Below are 15,131 nucleotides of genomic sequence, written 5' to 3' on the forward strand. Positions count from 1 at the left end.
TTCAACAGCAGGGCGAAAAACATAAGAGCCATTTAATTAATACAGGTCTATTTACCTTCACACTCACGATAACGGCTTCCCTTGCTGGCTCGCGGCGATCCTCAGTCAACACACACACACACACACACACACACACACACACACACACACACACACACGCAGAGAGAGAGAGAGAGAGAGAGACACAGACAGACAGACAGACAGACAGACAGACACACACACACACACACACAGTACTCTCGGGTAGTACAGTGCCATCCGTTCCGTACGTCATCTACAGCCTACCTACACACTGGACTCCACGACACCACAACAATGGATCCTGGTTCAGACCTCGGTGGGACACTACCGTCAGTCAACACCTCTGTCGCCTTTCAGCTCAGCCACCGAACTCAACACACTGATTCTCACACTGCCTCCACCACGGAGTCCAACACTGGCTATAGCTCCACCACGGAGCCCAACTTTGACTGGCAGTCCGCGGCTAGCCTCCCCTTTCGTATCTGGGGTGATGTGAGCCAGAACACTTGCCAGGTGGCTAGAGTTGGAACATCCCCGTTGAATCTCCAAGAAACTGACAGGTAAGCCAGCCGACGAGAACAATACACGGAAAGGTCGGCTCCACCCCACAAGACGCCCAGAAGATCTCCAGTCATCTCTGTCAGTAGCCCCTTCCTGGAAGTACTGAATTGGGATACCATGGGGCTGGCAGGTAACAGTTATTTTATTTTAAAAGTTGCATTACGATGTATCGACGCAGCTAGGTTTTATGGCGATAATGGGAGAGGGAAGAGCTAGGAGTTAATTAAGGAACAGCCACAGAATTTGCCTGGTGTGAAAATGGGAAACAATGGAAAAGCATCTTGAGGACAGCCGACAGTGGTGTCCGAACCCACCATCTCCCGAATAACGGATACTGGTCGTATCTCCCGAATGGAACAGCTACGTAGTCCGAAACGCGCGGCTACTTTCTCAGCAGAGTATTGCCCTTCAGTCTGCCTGAACAGCCTTCTTTTTAAGAGAATTGATATAGCCTTGAACCAGACCATACCGGAAGGACTGAACACGAAATGGACAATGGGTTTCATACTTCTAAGAAGTGTTCTTTATTGGAAAAGAGAGTCCTGCTGGCATATGGAGCATCTAACCTTAATGGTTTCTGCATTATATTTTTCCCCTTGTATGTTTTATCTGGGAAGGAAGCACATATAAGAGAGCAATGTTACATAGACCGGTGTTCGTCAATGCAATTCACGATTATGGGCATGAGTTTGGTAGTATGAGGACAACAATATTATCGTTTTTAACATTCTGAGTAATCTATATATATAAAACTAGCAAGATATCCGTCCTTCACTACGGTATTATACTGAAATTTATAATTGAATGCTTATTGTTTTATATATAATCCGCCGAAATTTGCGATCTGCCTCTTTTTCTGAAAGAATCTGCCAAAATTCGCGATCTAACTCGTTTTCTAATAGATTACGGCAAGTTTCCTCCCATTTTTCAAACTTTTTCCCCAGCAATCGATTTCGTACTTCTCGGGCTAGGTCCAGGTATTCCACCCGGTCAGTTCGGTCCTTAAATATTTGCCATCTTTTCCTATAAGCATTTTTAATATGGATCAAATCCTTCAGGAGATCCGGGAAGGTGTCGTCTTGGGTGCCTCGGTGGTACTGAACCCGCGGCCGGACTGCATTCTTAGTCATTACCCGTCCAGGACCCGTTTCCAGCGCGGTCCGCACATTCGACGACGGTCCAGAACATTATTATTATTATTATTATTATTATTATTATTATTATTATTATTATTATTATTATTATTATTATTATTATAGATGTTCTGGACCCCACAGCAAGATGCAAGACCGATACTTGGCGGTAAATTATATCTGCTGCAATTCTCATTGTTGACAATGTGACCAGCACCATTGTCGCGCGTAAGCAAGTGTGCGGGATTTCTGTTGATACGAATGACATATTTCCGTGCTTTATTGACCGTATTATAGAGGTGAACAATTGGACGGTCAATCTCATTCGTATCGTTTATTTCAAATGCGTTTAAATTTTTATTTATATGCCAGGAGAATCTACTGTAATCTAAGAACGTTCTCCGAAGGAAAAGATGGCTCTTGAAAACGAACCCAGGAAAGATTAAAAATCATCGGTTTATGATCAGAATAAGTACATAAAAAATCTAGAGCCTGTTTCCAGTCATTCGACAGGGTCAGGAATGGATTAAATAAAGCCCCCATCTAGCGGCGTCAATAGGAATTGTGCCGGCTGCCGAAGCCTGTCACACTCCTCTCGGACAATGATTAATGAATAACAAATAAAATGAAATGATATTAGACAGTGTTGCTGGAATGAATGATGACAGCGTAAACCGGAGTTTCCGGAGAAAAACGTGTCCCGCCTCCATTTTGTCCAGCACGAATGTCACATGGAGTGACCGGGATTTGAACCACGGTATCCAGCTCTGAGAGGCCGGCGCGCTACCGCCTGGGCAACGGAGGCTCCTTATAAGTATATTATGAACAGTAAATTCAATTGGTCTCGCCTCCTTTTACACCCCACCACCGTTAAGTATATTCACCCCCCCCAAAAAAAAAATTAAATGAAGGTGGGTTTCTTTATGTTAAAAGGAGATTCCAGACACCAATGTTCACGTCTATTACCTTCACTTTGAGATATAAGTTTCCCCATTAAAATAATTCACTTTTTCACTTCCTCTCACACTCCTCACCCCCCCCCCCTCGAGTGAACCTTCCGGAAAAAACACTTGTTTCTTTAAAAGTAAAGGATCTTCTAAATACCAATTATCACGACTCTAAATTCTTCAGTTTTAGATTTATGTGTCCTCATGAAAGGAATTCATCTTCCTTTCACTCCCGCCCCCTCAAGATGATTTCAGCCCCCAAAACGCGTTTTTCTTTGTTTTTAAAGGAGGTCCAAATACCAATTTTCACATCTGTAACAACTTTACTTCTTATATGTAACTATTCTCATACAATTAAGTCAATTACTTTTTCAATTCTTTCACCTCGCCCTCCCCTTTATGGATTTTCCGAGAAAACGTGTTTCTTTACTTTTAAAGCAGATTCCAAATATCAAATATCACAACTGTAACATCTTCATTTTTGAGATATCAGTAGCCTAATTAAAAGAATTCAATACCATTTTCAGTCACTTTTACACCCCCCCCCTCTCACCTTCCACAAAAGTGGTATTTCCGAATACTAAAAATACACTTTTCTTTATTTTTAATACAGATAAAAAATACCATTTTTCATTTCTGTTGACATGTTAAGTTTTTTGAGATATACTGTAGAAGTTCTCATTTTAAAATTTTACCCCCCTTGTAGTTCCCCTTAAGTGGAGTTTCCAAAAAGAAATCACCAATGTTTCTTTACATTTACAGGAGATTCCAAATACCACTTTTTAAGTCTGCAACATTTTACGTTTCTCAGATATTCTGTAGACATAGTCTTTTAAAAAATTCACCCCAAATTGTCACTCCTGTTTAACCGCCATTAATTGGATTTTGCAAAAACAAAAAATACGTGTTTCTTTATTATTAAAGGGGATCCCATATACAAATTTTCAGTTCTGTAATACCTTTCCTGTATTATATGTATCCTCATTAAAAGGCATTCAACACATTATTCACCCTTCCTATTGGAATTTACAGGGAAAAAACGCGTTTGTTTATCTTTAAAGGAGATTCTAAATATTAATTTTTTGCATACAGTCATTTAAAAAATCCACGCCCTTTTCATCCCCACTAGTTGGATTTTCCAAAAACGAAAAAATGCCTGTTTCTTTATTTTTAAAGTAGATCCCAAATACCAATTTTCAGGTCTGTAATATCTTCAGGTTCTGAAATATAAGTAACTGACTGTAAGTAGCTCCCGTGTTCATAGCCTCGGGATCTCCAGTATTTATGTGAAATCCAAACCACAGGGACGTGAGTTTTTATTTCACAAATTCCACCGATGCCACTTAAGTGGGAAGTTCCAAAGACTCTTATAATACTGGATAGTTTCTAAGACTGCTAAGTGAGTGTGTCACCAGCAGTGGTCTCTAACATATCAGTTACTAGGACATACAGTGTCAAGATAGTAATACAACCACGAATAAAATCTTTACCGCACATGATCGAACCTATAATCTTCTAGAACTGAGGCAGTCACTATATCTCAGAATAATATGCGGATATAATAATAATAATAATAATAATAATAATAATAATAATAATAATAATAATAATAATAATAATAATAATAATAATCTATATAAATAAAATCATTACGACGATGTGTCTGTACATTGACTATTTTGGCGAAATTTTCGAACGGTTATCCGTTTTAAGAGTAATAATGACCATCTGCAAATTTCTTAGCTTTGGTGTCTGTCTGCCTGTCTGCCTGACTGAGTTCTTACAACTTGAAAACTACTAAATGTGTATTTCTACCAAACTTCAAATTTCGAATCCACAAGTCCTTGGGTAGGTATTAGGGCCAATACTGTTTCTAAATCCCTGAACTGACTGGGGATTTATACGAAACCGAAACAATGATTTTTTTCACTCCCACAACATATAGGCCCTACACAACGAAACTTAATGGAAATCTACCTTCCCTAACGGAAATCAATTTCTAAAACGTTTTTGATACGAGTATTAATAAGGGATATATCATTAACTGACTCTTTTTCAGTCTAACTTCGAGCGGACTTAGCCTAAAAGCGGGTCCGTATAAAGCATATTTCTTATAACTGCAAAATTACTGGAAATATTTTTCCCAAAATTCATATTTGCCATCCTCCTGCCCAAATGTAACTTTTAAGGTCCATAGCATTTCAAATACCTGGAGTGGAATGGTTTTTTTTTTAGGAAACAGTAACGGTGACTTTACGCTCCCACAAAATATACCACACCAATCTGGATGGAAATCAACCAACTTTAACGGAAATCCATTTCTGAAACTGCTTCCTCATGTGCGCGTCTTCCATAGGATGATTGATAAGTAAGATACCATTAACGGACTGTTTTACAGTGGACAATGCTCAAAAGGTGTTGTACGTGCAGCAGATTCCTTATCTATATGAATAAAATCGTAACGACCGTGTGTCTGCACACTGACTATTTTGTCGAAATTTCCATTCAGAAATCCGTTTCAGGTGTAACAATGGCCATCTGCATATATATTTTTAGCTTTGGTGTCTGCTTGTCTGTTTTTCAGAGCTCTAACTACTGGATATATTTCTAAAAATCTTCTTATTTAGAATACACCTTTCCTTGGGTAGGTTTTAGGGCCAACATTGTTTCTATATCCTTGAATTGACTTAGGGTTTACAGGAAACCGAAACCGTGACTTTGAACTCACACAAAATATACACATCCAAACTTAACAGAAATCTTTCTTCCTTAATGGAAATCAATTTCTAAAACTTTTTCTCATGTGCATCATTTCGATACGAGGATTAATAAGGGAGATATCATTAACAGACCGTTTTTCAGCCTAACTTCGGGAGGACATATTTTTAGCTTTTTTGTCGATTTGTCTGTTCGTCCGTTTGATGATTTCGTATAACTGGGAAACTACTCTATATATTTCTACCAAACTTTATATCTGTCGTTGGGTATATATCAGGGCAAATATTATTTCTAAATTTCGGATTGGAGATAACGATTTGGCTAAACTTGACCAGAAGAGATAAGATGTTAGGACACCCAGGACTTGTCAGTTGGTTTTTGAGGGAAGTGTAGGTGGTAAGAACAGTAGGGGTAGACCAAGGTATGAATATGACATGCAGATTAGAACAGATGTACGATGCAGGAGTTACGTAGAGATGAAAAGTGTAGCACAGGATAGAGTGGCATGGAGAACTGCACCAAACAAGTATGTGGACTGATGACTCAATCACAATACAATCTCAAACGTAGAGGGCCAAGTTCTAATCAACTCCAACAACATCAATAAATTAGCTGTTATTCAACCTAAAGGGGGGGGGGATGAAAATAGGGTGTAGAGAAGGAAATAGAGAAGGGGGAAATAGGATCAATTATTAAAGTGGAGAAGCGGAAGACAGGGAGATCTAAACCAAGTTGTTAGGTTTGTATATTATTCCTTTGGGCACTAACAATGGAACTGTTTGGGTTGAACAAAACAAATTTCAGTGAAACCCAGCACATTTTAGTATTGTATGTTTAACGTACTATAGGTACTATAGTTAATTACTGAAAAGGAACAGGGCGGTTCAGAATAGTTTGCTTGTGATGACATAGAATGACCTTGCGATTAATTTAATGTAATTGCTTCCCAATTTATGGGATACTAGTATGACAATGCATACCATATAAGTCTTCGCGTTCGCGGTCTTGTACATAAATTTAGACATTAAAAAACTCTAATTCAGTTCAAAATTGGTCCACGAATAATATAAATGAATAGGAGTTGTATAAAAGATTTCGAAAAATATGAAGGGAGCCTTCCAGTGCCAATAAGGCAGCTTCCTAACTTAACTGTTTCTTCATACTGAAAGTAGGGAAACATTTTTGGAATGGTGCTTGTACATTCTGCCTTTATCCCTGTAACCATGGCACTGTTGAGATCTTAGCAGTACACTGATAGTTCTATTTTCAAGTTACATAGAACACTTTGCACTGAAGATGAGATTTGGAACATGAACACAATTGTATTGTTTAAAGAAACTAGCAAACTGCCGGATTCCTACCGAGAATCACTCATTTCGTCATTCTGTGACCAGACTCTGTAACAACAGCAGGCGTGGAGCGGTATCCTCATATCACTTAAATGATCGAAGGTGATGATGCTTCTTGTTCAATGGGACCTAATATCTAGGTCATCGGACTAAAATTATACGAGTTTGAACGAAATGAAACGATAATTAATGACTTTAAAATGTATCAACTGACACAAACTGAAAACGAATGATGATGAAAATACGACCATGCATCCAAAACAATCCGTGGATCCGATTCGGAATGCATTATTTTCTGGGTTGATGCTTGTTGTCCAAAGACACCGGCCCCTCATAGTAGTACTAATCACTGGTAAAGCACAACCATGATTTGTCCTGTAGTAGTACTAATCGCAGGTAATATAAACCCAGGGTATATGACACATATACTCACAGGCAGCGCAGACCCGTGGTTTTCCCCACAAAAAGGTCCTACTCACGAGCAACGTAGACCTATGGTTTTCCTCACATAGAGGTACTGATCACGGGTGCCGGCTAGATCCGTGGTGTTCCTTATACAATGAGTGGTCAAAAGTCACCGGTAAGGGGTGTCCCGTTACAGTTCGGCTACATAGCTAAATGGTTAGCCTGCTGCTTTTGGCTCAAGGGACCCCAGGTTAGATTCCCGGCTGAGTCAGGAATTTTAACCTTAATTAGTTTAGGTTAATTGGTTATTTCCACTGGATTATGGACTGAGTGTGTGTGTCGTCCTTAAGTTAAAAATGAAAGGAAAACAAAGAATGAGAAATAAGAAAATCTCAGTAAAAATAATAAAATATTAGAAAATGTGCCGCGTATGACCCCTGAGCGTTGCGGCTAAGCTGCGACGTAGCTAAGCAACCTGTCAGAGAGACCAGTGTCGTGAAGATGGCAAAACAGACATTGAACGTGGGATGATCATAGGTGCACGGCGCATGCGTCATAGCATTGCGGAGAATACACGCGATTTCGGGTTTCCGAGGTCATCAGTGTCGAGCGTGGATCTTCAATATCGCAGAGCAAATGCTACCACCCGCGTAAACACGCCCGGGAAAACCACAGGTGTTTAACGAACGGACATTACGTCGTCTTCGCAGAACCATACTGGGCGCTCGACGGGCTACTGTGAGACAGATCACCGCCCAGTTGAATGTTGGGAGTCAGGAACCCATTTCTACCTGGACTGTAAGGAGGCAACTGCACCACATAGGCTTCACCAGCGGACGGCCAACTCGTATCTCTTTGCTGATACCTCAACACAGAGCTCGACTACGAGCATGGGCCCGCGAACTTCGCAATGGAGCATGGAACAGTGGCGGCGTGTGATTTGGTCCGATGAATCCCGGTTCCAGTTGTATCGAGCTGATAATTGCGTGATAGAGAGGTGTATGTCCCGTGAAGGTATGGACCCTGCGATTCAACAAGGTTGTGTCTAGGCGGGAGGTGGCCCAATTCTGGTCTGGGCGGCGTTCTCATGGTCGCAATTAGGCCCCTGGTCCATTTGCAGGGAGCGTTGACAGGTGCACGTTTTGTAGACATTCTTTCATACCATCTGCATCCCTTTCTGGCCCTAGAGTGCCTGGATGGTGATGCCGTGTTTGAACAGGGCAATGCGCCATGTCACGGCTCTGTGGTGGCACGCAGGTGGTTGGAGGAGCACTCCAGTGAAGTTGCGAACATCCAGATCGCTCCAGAACGATACCTCGTATAGTAGATGCCTCACCGTATTGATGCTGTTTTCAGGCCCCGCGGAGGAGCAACTCGTTATTAACGTCACATTCAGTGTCTTCCCATGACTTTTGACCAATCAGAGTATAGTGGTACTAATGACAGGCCACGTGTCCTCATGATGTTGCTCACATAGTGATACTGATCAAAGGCAATGTATACACACGGTGTATCACACATTATGGCACCACCCACAGGCAACAGATACCCACGGTATCCTTCATATAATGGTATTATGCCCATAGTGATCCTCCCCCGATGATACTAATCACAGACACAGCTGGAGGCGGTAGCGGTACAAGTTCCTCAGGGAGTAGTGATTATTTCTCTAACAGGGAGCACAAATAGGTACAAGTAATAGTACGAATCGCAAGTAGAGTCGATCCATGGTGTTCCACGAGTAATGTTACGAATTAAAGGTTACCTCATGATTCCAAACCCATCATCCCTTGGTTGCCCATTTTAGTCACCTCCTATGACAGGCAGGGGATACCGTGGGTGTATTCTTACTCTGCGTGCCCCAACCACAGGGTTTCTCTTCTCAAATTATCATCCTACCAAGTTTAATTGAAATCGATGTCTTCAATACCGCACGTTCCATTTAATTCTGGAGGAAAATAATTATATGTTTCATTATATTATTTCATAACAGAATAACCACTATCAAAGTTTATGATGTTTCGTTGCAATTGTTCTGGTCCGAACAAAACAGTTTCCTTGTTATAACTTGAAAGGATATGAGATTCGTTTGAGATGAAGGCAGGTTCATCTGTAAAGCAAATTTTAGTCATGCTTCTGTTGAGTATGAAACAAGATCACAAGCGTAAATCTTTTCATATGCACCTTTGTATAGAGAAACAAGTCCATTTCGAGGTCCTTGGTTAAAAAAGTGCCCTCAGTAGGGACTTCTAGATGTAAAATTCTCATACATATTAATGACCACAGCTCAAACAATACATCCATTATGCATGTGAGAAACAGCAAGGGCTCAGTAGAACAGATAGACATCTTGAAAACCATTATAATTGCGTTTCACGACGTACCAAGTAGCACATATGCGTGACCACAACCTACAGATCGTGAACAATATTGCTTGCAGGATACCGGACACCAATGCTTTAATCAGTTGGCTATGCTGTGAGGAGAATAGGTGCCGAATTTACTATGAGACTATAAGCAATTGGGACACAAAGTGAAATGTTTAGTTTATCGTATCTCGTTTCGATAAGGGGTGATACAGGTTTTGCTTATTCTTAATGCCATATCACAGGTGCATCTAATTCATTTTCTTCTTTGTTTTCTTCTTTGTGACCTTTTTTTCTAATTTACTGGGATCGGCATTTAATGTGGATTTAGTCCAGTTTTACGATCGCATGCCATCCAGACGCCAATCTAATGCAGAGGAATGTATTCACTATTTCGTGTTTGGTAGTGTAGTGAGTTGTGTGTAGGTGAATGGAAATGTATTATATACGAATACATATACCAGTCCTTGAACAGGAGGAATTAATAATACACTCTTAAAAACTTTCGCCCAGCCAGATATCGACCACGGGATTGTCTGAATTGAAGACCATTAAGCTGACAATTCAGCTAAGGAACCGGCTATTCTTATCTTATGAATATCGTATCTTTTATTCTATTTAGCGAACGAGTGAGCATTCCGGAAACAAATATCACTAGGTTAGGTTACTAATAGTAGGGGCAGAATTTCAGTTTTCTCTTGTAGTTAAGCCAAGCTTTAAGGAAATAATATCGTAATATGATGTACATTCTAACAATAACTGATTCGCAGTAGCGGAGACTGTTAGTCGTTGTTTTTATGTTGTCAACATAGAAAGGAAAACCCTGGATGAGGTCAGTGAGTTTTGATGGTGTCTAAATGGGACAGTTCGGTGTTATTAACTTCCGCCACGTTAACCCAACAAGCGCCAAGCCTTGGTATCTTCCGATAGCCTTATCTGCCCTCAAGTGCTGGTACCGAAATATTTGACATTAAGTCAGAGAGCGAATCTATGATTACCAGTGGCACTACCAAACAATTCCGACTCCTTGACTCAGTGATCAGTGTTGAGGCCTTCGGTTCAGAGGGTATGGGGTACGATTCCCGACCGGGTCAGGGATATTAATCGCGTCTGATTTATTCTTCTACCTCGGGGCTGGGTGTTTGTTTGTTTTCCAACACTCTCCTCATTATATTCGGAAAATACACCATACTTCCAACCACTACAGAAACACGCAACAGTGAACACATACGGTTGGCGCAGGAAGGGCATTAGGCTCTTAGCAGGGAAGAATCCACATGTGTGACACAGTTCGCACCCTCGACCACACAGGTGTGGGAAAAGGCGGTATAATAATTGTACCGGGCGGTACACCTCCACACCGCTAATTTAAAAGTTGCGCCAGTTGAAAACTCATCTGCTGGAGGAAGTCTGAACTTTATTGACGGTATTAATTTTCAAGTTTCTCAGAAGATGTCACTACCTGGAAATTTTAGAGTTTTTGAACTGTGTCATTTTCGACGTATTTTGTTTTGCTTGTAGTAAGAAGTGTGAACTTTCTCTTCTAGAGGACACTACTGAAGATCAACAATAGTGCACCCTAGTGCGGAGTGAAAGAACTGTTTTTTTTTTTTTGGAGAAATTTTTATTTCAAAAGTTTGTTTCTTGTTAAATTTCTTTCTGTTACTGTTTAAGTTGGCTGTATACCCCTCTCCTTCCCCTTGTTTTGTACTTAACCAATCCCGAATTTCTTTTATTAATTTCTGACCAATCCGAGGTATCTTCCCCCAACTTGAATATGTTGCTGTATCCTACCCAATAAAGAGTTTGTGGGAGGGTGTTTTCATTCCCCTAACGCCTCGAACCTTCCGCGAGAGGATATAAACTGCTGATTTTAGGGTCTCCGGGCCACTTCTGTTCCATCTTTCAGTGTGTAAAGTACATAGCAGGGGGCGGGAAGCGCCTCTTTCTTCGGCGACAGTCAACAACCAGGTAATGGCCGATTAATTACTTCTTTTCTTGCTTGCTCAGCAGTTTAACTCTCGGGGCGGGTCCGAAGTTTTTCCTTTATGTAACCTTCCCTAAAATGTAAAGGAACTTGTATCTATTCCATCTTTTAAACTGCATATCGGGATAGAGAGTGCTTAACCCTCTCGAGTTCCCAATCATATTGTTTTGAGGTGAACTTATTTTTCTCAACCTATTCTTAGTTAACGTAAAATAAATTGTTCTTTTCTAAAGTCACCTCTGTAGTATGGGATTAGCCCTTGCATTAGTGGCCTAGAGCCAGATTAGGTTTTTAAAAACAAAGTGTATTAGGAGTGCAGTTCGCCTCCTCTCAAATTGTTATTTTGGAGGTCATGCAATTACCCCTTTTCATTTAATAGACCTCAGTAGGTTGGGTATTTTACCCCTGTGTCTATGTCCAGTGAGGACAACTTGAAGGTGGAGTTTGGTGTGGCCTTTGAGAGGCTTAGAGTTGAGAGCGAGTGGCTCTTTTTTCGAAAATTGAGTGTTGTATGCCTCGTGGAGGCTTTTCAGTGTAATTTGGAGCAAATGTTCCTGAACATGAATGGGGTTTTCTGCCCCTCTGGTAAAACTTATTTTGAAGTAAGGTTGGGCTGATTGCCCACGAATTGTGAAGCAAGGGCGCTGAGCCCAAATCTAGTAAATATTGTACATACATTTTGTTGACTTGCTACTCTGTACCTGCAATGCTTGTTATTTCGTCATTTTAAAAAGAAAATATAACCTTGTTAAATTTTACATTAACTTTGATTCCGTAGTTTGAGACCCGTTCACGCCCGCACCTTCTTTCACCCCTACCTACCACTAAAACTCGGTAACAATAATAATAATAATAATAATAATAATAATAATAATAATAATAATAATAAAAGACATATCACAATATGAGTATTTTACTAAAGTACGTTTTGAAAAATGTTCTGGAGGTGTACTTGATCTTTCATTCCAGTATGACTGACTTGCTCTTTCTTTTTTCACTATATATTACTCTCTCCGGCCACGCGGTGTATGGGGCAACGCGTCCGCCCGTCACCCGGCGGCCCCGGGTTCGATTCCCGGCCAGGTCAGGGTTTTAAATTGTAAATGATTAATATCCCTGGCCTAGGGACTGGGTGTTTGTGTCATCCTTAACGTTACTTTCCACACATTCAACACTACACTCTCGCAATTACACGCAGCTTCCTATCATATGGTGAAAGTAGTGGCAAAAGATCTGCAGAGGTCGACACCACGAACAAATAAAAAATATAATAAAAAATAAAAAAGCAATATATAAATATATTACTCTCCTTAAACTATGGTGGTGATGATTTTTAAACGTATTCACTCCAGTATGACTGACTTCCTCTTTCGACATACTTAGGCTCTTCACTATACAGTATATTACTCTCCTTGGAAACTGTGATGGTGGTGAATTTGAAACATATGATCTCCAAAACATATGGCTACCAAGAGGCTAAACATTACTTACGTCAATGACAGAATGATGAAACATGCATCATTTATTCAATTTGTTCTCTTCAGCATATTTGTGAACTCCTTTGTTTACCCAGAGTTACATATATAAATGTTTTAAAACAAATTTCCAAAAAATTAGTACAAAGAATCAACTTAAATTCGATGAATTTAATGTTAATATTAATTACAAATTACAAGAATAATAGCATCAAGTAGTACTCAATTTTGAAACTTATCGTCTGGTACCACAGAATGGAACGCGTGCCAATTACATGTATAACCATATGCTGGGCATAATTCAGATACCCTGGTGTCTCTTAAACTCTACAGAAATTGAAGGAACCTCAACTTTATTTTATGATTTGCAATTCGTGTACCCATCCAGGATCGTAGCTGGATGGTCAGCGTTTTCTTTGATTCAGAAGGTCCGGGACTCGATTTCGGGCCAGGTTGGGGACGTAGATACATCTTATTAATTCCTATGGCTCAGAGGTTTGGTGTTCATGTTATACTTAATACACACCTCTTCACTAACATACAGAACACAACTCCACCAACCACCACAAAAGCACGCAATAGTGGTGGTGTCAAGGATCGCATCAGGCCGCTAAGCTGTGCCAGTCTACATGTGTGACACACATCGCACCTGTGACCACACCAGTGTGAGGGAAAAAGCTTTAGAAGAAGAAAAGACAAGACTGGTAATTATTTTACCCGTTGTTGACGGGTTAGTCTCTGTAGATTTGCTGAAGTAATGCTTTCCAGGAGAGACGAATGGTAACAAAATTGACATAGTTCACGTCAATTAACAATAGTTGGTCAATGTAATGTTACTGTTGTCACGTTTGAGGAGCATTGTAAGCTATCTGTGCAATGAAAGATAGTACATAGAAACATGCCCGATAACGTGTGTTATTGGATTAAGGGAAAGGAAAGAAATCAGCAAGGTTGGAAATGGACAGAAGGAAATAAAATGGAAGAATAAATATTAGTTGTATACGAATGGAGAAAATGAAAATGAAATGGCGTATGGCTTTTAGTGCCGGGAATGTCCGAGGACATGTTCGGCTCGCCAGGTGCAGGTCTTTTGATTTGACACCCGTAGGCAACCTGCGTGTGGTAAATGAGGATGAAATGATGATGAAGACTATACATACACCCAGCCCCCTTGCCAGTGAAATTAACCAATGATGGTTAAATTTCCCGACCCTGCAGGGAATCGAACCTGGGACCCCTATGACCACAGGCCAGCACGCTAACCATTTAGCCATGGAGCCGGACTACGAATGGATATAAAATGCTTATACGTAGACAGTTCATAGATACGTAAACAGATAAAATAGAAATCGAACCGAGAGACGCACCTGATTAGTTAAGAAGAATACCTTTCAAAAAGGGTGGTTTAAGTTAGCCAATCACAAACGCCAATCGATTATCAAGCTTCATTCGAAACATCTTTGGTGCGAAGAAGAAAGTTGGAGAGGAACACGCCCTCATACGAGGAGAGATTTGGATGAGAAATCGATCCAGTTTTTAGTGACTGGTTCGTTTCGTGTTATTTTTAAATACCGATTCTCTAATATTTAATCTGAAAAATTTCGAACTACTTTGGCTGTAAATTATGACGCAGTTCTTTCGCGGGAAGCCTCACTAGCATTATTGAATAAAAAAACCGGAGAAGATCCAAAGGAAAGCAGAACGATTTTTTCTGGATGATTTTCAAACAAAGAAGTATTGTTACGAAAATATTGCAATCCTTGGGCTAGGAAGTAAGAAGACGAACTTTTCGGCCAAGTGCTGTATTCCGAGCTGTCCGTGAAGAAATGAATTGGAATGATATTAGTTGACTAGCAAGCAAGGACAAATTGAGACAAATATTCTTATGCAGGAAAAGGAACACGAATTAGGAGAATTTACAGGGGGAAATCTTCCATAAATTTCAAACTTGTTTCAAACCATTTAAGAATAGCCTGGGCAAACAATTGAAAGGGGATCTGTCTCCTGGGCGGCTGCCCTACATACAGACCAGTCGTGATTGATTCATCGATTGATATCAACTCCTTGCCTAACATAATGTACACTCTACGAGAAACTGATTAATACACAAGGGTGTGATTTCCTCATTTCAGCCCCATGTGAACGCCCGATAACTATCACTTAACATAT

Source organism: Anabrus simplex, chromosome 1 (genome assembly GCF_040414725.1).
Source record: "Anabrus simplex isolate iqAnaSimp1 chromosome 1, ASM4041472v1, whole genome shotgun sequence".
NCBI lineage: Eukaryota > Metazoa > Arthropoda > Insecta > Orthoptera > Tettigoniidae > Anabrus > Anabrus simplex.